This window comes from Armigeres subalbatus, chromosome 2, assembly GCF_024139115.2.
Source record: "Armigeres subalbatus isolate Guangzhou_Male chromosome 2, GZ_Asu_2, whole genome shotgun sequence".
In the NCBI taxonomy this organism is placed as follows: domain Eukaryota; kingdom Metazoa; phylum Arthropoda; class Insecta; order Diptera; family Culicidae; genus Armigeres; species Armigeres subalbatus.
In genome coordinates this window covers 312,479,019-312,487,960 of record NC_085140.1, presented here as the reverse complement: position 1 = coordinate 312,487,960, position 8,942 = coordinate 312,479,019, and the positions used below count along the sequence as shown (strand labels likewise).

General features: G+C 37.4%; 1 pseudogene; it reads right to left on the bottom strand.

Moving 5' to 3' along the window:
• Positions 1 to 5,294: 5,294 nt before the first annotated feature.
• On the bottom strand, positions 5,295 to 5,917 carry LOC134216260 (uncharacterized; annotated as a pseudogene).
• Between the last annotated feature and the right edge of the window lie 3,025 nt (positions 5,918 to 8,942).

Below are 8,942 nucleotides of genomic sequence, written 5' to 3'. Positions count from 1 at the left end.
CGTTCGGAGTCCTCCCTGCTAAAGCGACTCTTGTCGCTAATGAATATAGTTTTATTTTCTTATATATTACCGAATACCGTTGACATCGATCCAAATCAATACGAGGGATTTGGAATATACCGCAAAGTGGTAATGGTATCTGATTACTAGTACTTGCGTCAGATTGTTGTCGTCACGTACTCGAGTCAGCACATCGAGTTTTATTCGAGTTGGTGGTGAATATTTGTATCTGATTGATTGGAGGCAATATTAAATTTGATCAGAACATTCCTCCGGCAGTTTCGATATCGTGCATATGGAATAACGTCAATCAGCAACTGGTCCTGCACTTTTTCTATTTGTTTGCAAGCCAGCAGAGGCTTGGTCAGAATTTATCGACTTGATCTACTCCGTTCAGTTCTACGAAATCAGCAAGGGTGATCGACAAGTAGAAATGGATTCATTCAAACAGCGAGTTAATTCATTGCTGGCCCGAGTCGATGTCGAGGACACAAGACACGCTTTTTTTTCGATAGATCCTATGCATGAGTGAAATGATTAAACTCACCGCCAAGATAGGAGCAACTAGTGCACTTGACCTCGAAGATACCATCATCGATGGACAGGATTAACTTATCGAAGGTACCGCCACCAACATCGAAAATCAGAATGTTGTTACTGTGGGTAACGGCAGCAGCTATCGGTTTATCAATGATACGCAATACTTTCAATTCGGAGACGGTACGATATCCTTGGTAGATCCGACGCTGCGAGTCATTGAAGTTAGTAGACACACAAAAGTGTTGGACGACTATAGGCTTAGATTCCGTACATCATGGAATTGATATTCTCTGGGAAGGCACTATTCGCATTGGCTTGCCATCGACAGAGATCACATGATTCAAGTTGGTCTGGGTGGCTGGACCATCAAACTTACAGCTAATCAAACACTTTGTATCGTTGATGTTGATTGGTTTCAAAGTGAACTGGTTATTGGCATCTCCTATCAGACGATCCGTGTCGGTGAACGCGTGATTTCCCTGGTCTTTGGCATTGATTTTGGGCCTGAGTCTGTAGAGGATCGTACCAATGCAACGAGAAATCACTTGATTTTTCTGGAATGAAATTCTTCTGCACACCCACTTCAACAACAGAGGAAATCTCTTGTGATAAAAACAAACATAAACAATTATCCCGTGATGGCATAACCATAAAACCAGTGCATCCAAAACAATATTATTTTCACTTCGGCACATTTAGGCACAGTATAAGGCACAGTAAGGACAATACATATTGAAAGGTGCTGAGTGTTTACCCTTGCCAAAACATTAATTTTAACTACTAAAGCAAGCATTTTAAAATTATGTTGCTAGCATGCCTAATATGGCCACCCTCGAGTCCAACGTCGTCGGGTTTGTTTAATGGTCCTCCCATTTGATTTACATGTTCCATTCCCACATGCCCTGATGTCCTATTATACCGACGGAACTAAGTTCCATAGCTTGCGTTTTCAGGGCACATCACTCGGTTCAGAGAGGGACGCACAACTGTCAATTTGTTGATTTAGCTTTGCTGCGTCGCAGCATGCGTGAAATATTAAAAATGACAGTTGTGCGTTGCTTCTAGGCGAGTTGTGTGCCCCGAAATGCAGAGCACTTTAATCTTGATTCCGTCAGGAGTGACCTTAAGGACCCCTCCTCCTCTTGTGTGCTAGTAGGACCCTTTAGTGCATGTGCATTTACAAATTAGTTAACTAAGTTCTGCTTCCCAGTCCATAACAAAGTATGGAACTGCTGTCCTGTTACATGAAGTAACTCCTTCCGACGGAAGTTTGCGGAAATAGTCGATTCCAGTGTTTAATTTGGTTTTGTTCAAAGGGTCCATTATACGTACGGGGTCCATTACTAGCACCTTACTCTAATTAGTGTTGCTTTTAAAAGAATGCTATCTATGCCGTTATGTATTTTCCATGGATCGACTTTTCTTAAGGTTTTTAACAGTTAATGAACAAGAAGTATTTCTACGGGAGATTTTTTCATATAGCTTAATTTCAATGACTTTTTTTTGCTTATTCCGAAGGCATTAAAATTTGGCCAATTTTATCAGTGGATTAAACGGAACCGGTAACATGGTAGGCAAGTATATTCTGAAAGTCAGGTCACGTCTCAACGTCAATAAAATGAAGCATAATGAATTCAATTTCAAATAAGGTTCATTTCCAATTTGTTTTTGAATCTTATGAACGTAATTCTATTTTTTCAAATCTGATTCTCCACATATGTTTCAATCGTTTGATTCTTTTCGAACATTAAGAATCAATCAAAGTCTTTCTGAATAATTCGAATATTTCGAAATCATCCACAATAAAAAAACGATGACATTAAAAATAATTTAGTCTGATATCGGTCCTCACGTACTTTAAGACTAGTTTACAGATCAGGAAGAGCTTGTCTGCAAATTGCGATTCCATATGTGTGGGCTGAATCTATGGGATACCATTGATGAAAATTTTCGGCCCGCCTATAAATTATCGAGGATTTGTTTTACTTTGCGCCACGAAATAACATGAGTACCTTCTTTTTGGAAGCAATGGGAAGAAAATCAATGGACAAGATTTCCGAGATGTGAGGCTACTCTTAGCGTCATTCAAATCAATTTCGATCAAAAAGGACTGAGAATTGATTAGATACGACATTTATTCACATGCGTTAACCATATTCATACAATGTATTAAAATTACTTTTATTAATATGCTTTCCTTGTTGAGACTCTTGTTATTCTTATCCACAGATTCCTCCTGACTTATATTAATAGAAAAGGGTTTTGCACGGAAGTTAATAATCCACCCTATTGCTCTTTTTCATTTGTCTTTAAGATTTTTTTCCTCATAATTTTTTCTTATCTCTCATTTATGCCCTGACGGCTTTATAGGCTGGTTTACAGTTCGGAAAACGTATCACGGGATTTGGTCCTCCATTTTTTTTAATCTTCGTTTATTTGAGGCTCAACAAGCGTGAAGCGTTAGAGAAGCCACGCATTTTTAAGGGCGGATTTAGAATTGGGCATTTGATACGAAATTCTGCCCATTTGAAAACACATAGGCGACCAAATCCCGTGACATGTTTTCCGAACTGGAAACCATCCCTTAGGCAGGGTACTTTGACTATTTTTTGTTATTTTCAATTATTCATAATTGGAAACGTTTAAGAGTGGATTAAAATAAAATCGGCGGTATTTTGAAGAGATTTGTTGTTCAGTATTTTTCACAACTAACTTTTAATAATAGAAGGTTATGGTGGAATTATTCACTCTAAAAATTTCTAACTCCTTACACAGAAAATGAAAACTAAGTTCATTAATTTTAAAATTTCACAGCTCTTGTATTTTGTCCAAGGTTTTTGACATGTCCTCTTTGCAAGTGCGTTTGTCCTGTTTTTTCACCGAAATTATCTGGTCAGCCTATATAAAATGCTGGTTCGTTGAGGTTGAATGATCTGCAGTAACACATCGAGCACCAGCACCAATGCGATGGATTTCCATTGAAAATGTTACCAGCGCCTCCGTGATGCTGTGTCCGCTCCGCTGCGATCGCTTTGATGCGTCCGCTCTGCGTGTAATCTTGTTCAAACTGAGGATAACATCCAAACCCGCAAGTGATTGATTTTTGCAGTTCAGAGTGATGCATGTACGATTGGTTAGTTTACCTTTTTCTAACTTTTTATCAATTATCGATAATAAATAGTTAAAAATAGTATTCTACATGAATACAAAGAACGTTGACTCATCCTTGGTCGAATGGTCCAAAATTGAAAATCCATCGAGAAACGGATGAGATATTGAAGTTTAAAGTCTATCATATTTTCGTGACGGTCCCTGATTTTACAATCGTAAGTGTACCAATGTAGAAAATACAGACGTAGTCCTACATTTCTGTTGATCGGTGGTAGTCTCGTTAATAAGGCTGTGAACCATTCCATCGATTCGTTTAACTTTTAGTTAAAATTTGACAGTTCGATGGTTATTTCGCCGAGGTTAGAAATAACCCTCCTTCGGCATGGTTAGATTTGACAGTTCGATAGTTAAACTTTGCTTCGAGAAATTCATGCCAAATCCATTTCGTTCAAATAACTTCAATCTGTCAAAACTCAAATGGGTTGGCGTCGAGTAAAATTTAACCACGATGAGAAAATAACCATCGAACTGCAAATTTTAACTAAAAGTTAAACGAATCGGTGGAATGGTTCGCAGTAACGAAAAACGAGGGCGCAAAATGGGAGAAAAGGTTTGTATTTGGAATACAAGGCAACTTGATTTTGGGTACCGTTAATGTGGTAATTTGGAATCATAAAATGAGTAATAATTTGTTCGGACTCAACATATATTGATAATTATATCTATGGTTTTTCCACAGCAATCCACACGCTCAAGTTTTATAAGTTTATTATGTTCAGTTACAGGTTGTTTTCAACATAGGACTAGGAAGTTCACTACTTTACTCCAGCAGTCGATAACGAATCCATTCAAATTCAAATGAGGTTTTCTTTCAGCATATGGAGAAAACTTTGTCTGAAACTGATTTATATTCGGCGAATTATACTCCAACTGCTACTAGGAGCATAAATCCAACCTACAGTTGAACGGAATGTCTAATCATGCGTAGGATGACAAATCAACATCGTTTCGATGATTGGATATACAATGTACATATATAGGCGTTTAATCGTGCAGCAATGCAGGACAAAACTGAACATATTTGCACAGAAATGTTTTTTTGAGTAGAGTGTAGTGTTGCGTTTAACGCTACGTGTAGATCTCTTATTCATCTTTTCATCCTTTCAGTAAGCATAGAGGTTAGCAAAATTAACAAAATTCGTGGGTTATTCTTTTATTTGAGTGTGTGACGGATTTTAGTACCATAAATCGTAAGTGCAACTCGTCGAGAAGAAATAGAAATGTTGTTTTAACTGTTTACGGACGACCGAAGCATCCGAACGAATCCGATTACTTCAAATGATTAAAATTATTTAAAATACCATATAATTGTGCTGGGTAAACGATAATTCGCAGAAACTTACTATCAAGCACATTCGAAGGTAAACAAGATTAAGAGTTACCTTATATAATGCAAGAGAATTGCACCTCCGCTGCATTATAATGCTGATTTGATATTTTATTTTGTAGTCCGTTTTACTCAAAAAGCAATTTTTGAAACTTTATTTCTAGCACTCGAATTTTGATAAACTTAATATTTCTAAAGTTTCAATGAATAGCCACTAAATAGAAACAAAATTTCGCAAAAGCAGCATGTTTAAAATTCATAACTCCGAATCGCCATTATCCCACCCTTGCTGTGGATCATCGCAAACCCATAAACCAAAACCGCATAGGTTGGAATGATTTTGCCGCTACGTAGGACTTTCTATCGTTGGACCAACGGTACACTTCCTTCTGTTCGTCTCGCATCGGTTCCGGTTCATCGTCCTAAAATGGGATAGGGGGATGTTTCAAATGGACCACAAATATCAAGTCCACTAAGCGAATACAGATATAGTAATAGCACTAACATTTGAACATAGTGCCGCTGATTGACGATGGCAGCTTCCAACACTTTGAGAAAGTACCGGAAAAATTTGTCTGATAGCTTTGCCATGAGGGTGGCGTTGCTCAGTCAGCATCGTGCCAGGTATTTGGAGCAAATCTGACGATCTACGAAGAAAGAAATACAGTCGTACGATAATTGCAAAATAACAGATATTGAACTTCCGCTGCTTGAAGGATACCTACCTGAGGCAGATTTTATTTTGGAAGCATCTGTTTCACTAATTGCACATAATGGGCGTAATGTTCGTCAAGGATATCGATTTTCTACCAGCTCCGCTAGCAGCGGTCGTCGTTGTTGGGATGTTGATGTCCCAGGTGCTGCTTCGGATGCATCCATGCTACTGACAGACTGGGTTACTCGCAATGAAAGGATTACTTGATGGAACTACCAAATATAAATTATATGTTTACTAGGTTACGTATCTGTTTATGGAAATATATGAAATATGTCCCTGTGAACATTCTATAAGAACGTAGCAACCTACGTGCTTTAGTGAATACCCCATTATTAGGTATTCACTAACAGCGTAAAAGCTGCGTATCTGATTATTGAAATGTTTCATACGCAATCACAAGGGACATATTTCAAATCGCCTGTGAAACATTTCTATAAACAAATACACAGCAACCTACGCCGTCAAGGAATAATATTATTATTCAATTATTTCAACATTGAAATGAGAGAAAAATACAAAAATTAAAAATATTTATATTGTTCTTTATCTAGCTTGAAATATGTATGTTATTGTGACTGTTTGGATTGTGATCAAACATTAGACAATTATGTGCATTGAAAAACAAAATGCATTTCACAAACAACTGTTTTCCAATTTTCAATAATATATAGTTGAAAATCTGTATTTTTTAACATTTTTTTAACAATACAATGGAGCGTTGACTCATCATTAATCGAATGATCCAAAAATATTGGAAATCCATTGATAAACAGCTGAGATATTAACGTTCAAAGTCTTTCATATTTTCGTGACGGTCTCTGATTTTCGGCAATCCGCAAAGTGTAATTCCTAATATAGAAAAGACAGGTATAAAAAGCAATTTCTATTATTTGTAATCAATTTGTTCCATTTGCCATAAACCGAAAACTGGGTAAAATAGTATATTGATTGCAAATTCCTTTCGTTTATATCTTTAGTGAGAGAAGTTGGCACGTTTTGATATATGGTCGCAGGCTCGTCTGGCATGAACATTTGACATTTTTTTCAAAGTTCGAAGATAAAAACCAAAGCCAAATATTTTTCCTAGTTTCGCTAAACCAAATTATTATGTGTGGTATCTTTTTTAGCGTGTGTTTGATATGTTCTATGTAGTCCCAATGCCTCTATTCCGAAGTGTGTTGCTGCCAATGAAAACGATAGGAAATTTATTTCAAGTTTTTAAACATTTTTGTTCTTACTAGTAATAATTAAGCGGTGATCATCTGCATTAAGCAGTCAACTTTGTAATTTATCGTGTTATACAGTAACAGTCGATCCAAAACAGTATAAGTTAGCTATTAATGTGCTTATTTGTTTGGCAATGGCAAGGATTTCGCTGGTGCACATTTGCTTTGATTAATCATTCCGCAAAAATATCAACTTTTGCACGTATATATTGTTAAGTTGCAAACAATAGTCACACTCTGTCAGTGTCGTATTTCACCCTATCAGAGAAAGTATCAAATTAAGTCACGGCTTTGATGTGCTGAGAGGAATGAAGTTTTTCCGCAAACGTATTTTATCTTCTTGTGAAAACACTTCCTGTGGGTTTTGGATGCAAATCATTTCTCATTAAGTGTCACCCACGCCAACAGCTTCTCCAGTAAGTGTCACTCCCGCTATTGATGCTTGCACAGTGACTCACAATGTTTTCCAAATACACATTCATATATCGTCACGGAACAATTTCCATCGGCAACAAGCTTAGAGTTGAAAGGGACCGCATCGCTTTCTATGCTGCAACGGCATTCGTATGTGGAGAACTCTCCTGCCTCTGTAAAGCGAGACTTTGAAAAAAAAATCTTAGATTAATCCACGTTTGAAAGGAGTTCGACCAGTCGTGACATATTCTCCAAAAGTAAAAATTTCCAAGTGGTTTCCATACATTTTGTTTGATATGGCATGACTTATCAAATAAATCTGATACCATGCATATGAGATATATGTAGTTAGTTCCTTTGTCCGTATACATCCAAACATCCGATAATATCACAACCATCAAATGAATGTGACCTCAGATTACAAGAGAAGTTAGTGTATAACACATCAACAAAGCTTACTCTGTTTTGCTTTTTTATCCACATATGACAGGCGAGCGTTCTTTTGTATAATGCTTTCCACTGAGGAGAGAAGTTTTTTACTTAAATTTGTTACTAAAACATCTCTATGTTAAAAACTTGCAATTTTTGGAGGGAGAATTCCTAATACTAAAGAGAATTCGGAGAGATATTTGATTTGAAAACTCAACCAAAATTGACAATTTGTGGGAATCTCTATCGGTCTATCACCCTACTTATTATATTATAAAGTCGGAAAAAGATTCGAGGAGGAGAAATACAGTCCTGTATACTCTAGTCTTAATTCAAAATCTCTGAGATTATCTTACATATTGACGTAACCGCTTTCTCTGCCAACAAAGGTTGATCCTCCATCCTAATTAGATTGATAGATGGGAGCCAATTTGCGTCACTTGTTGATGCTTCAATACGCAAACAATTTTATTCACAGCGTAATGAGCCCAATTGGTACCGCCATAGCAGCCGATTCTACACTTCACTGAGAATCCTAAATTCCCTAACTTTTGTTGTTGAGGTAACATATCTAAAATTAGAAATTGCTCAAGATCCACGATCCGCCGAAATAACGGTTCGACCTTGCAACAAAAGATCACACGCGACAACGATTGACAGATTCACAATACAGATTCTCTGCCTATGCGGCATGATGGAAATCAGCCAGCCTAAAACCAAACCACAAGGGATGGTGCAAGGTGGGTTTAAAGAGAGAAAAGTTCAAAAGACAATCTCTGGATTCCATTCAATTAGGTCTAATAAGCGTTAATTAATCTTTGCAGTCCCCGGACCGGTAGTACCACCAATGTTGACTCAACGAGCAGACGGCGTGGGAGCAACCTACACGGAACTAATTATACCGGAGTAGCTGCTTTACATTGCGAACAAATTTAGGATGGCTTTAATGAAATGTTGCAGGCGTGACGGCTTATCATGATTCCGAAGGCGTGAAACGACTGTTTTTCCGTTTTTAATGCTTTGGTGCATCACATTACGCAAGAGTCCAGTGATCTTCAATATGATAGCCAAATGCAAGTTCAAATGACATTGGCCTGACATTGATGGACTTTTGTTG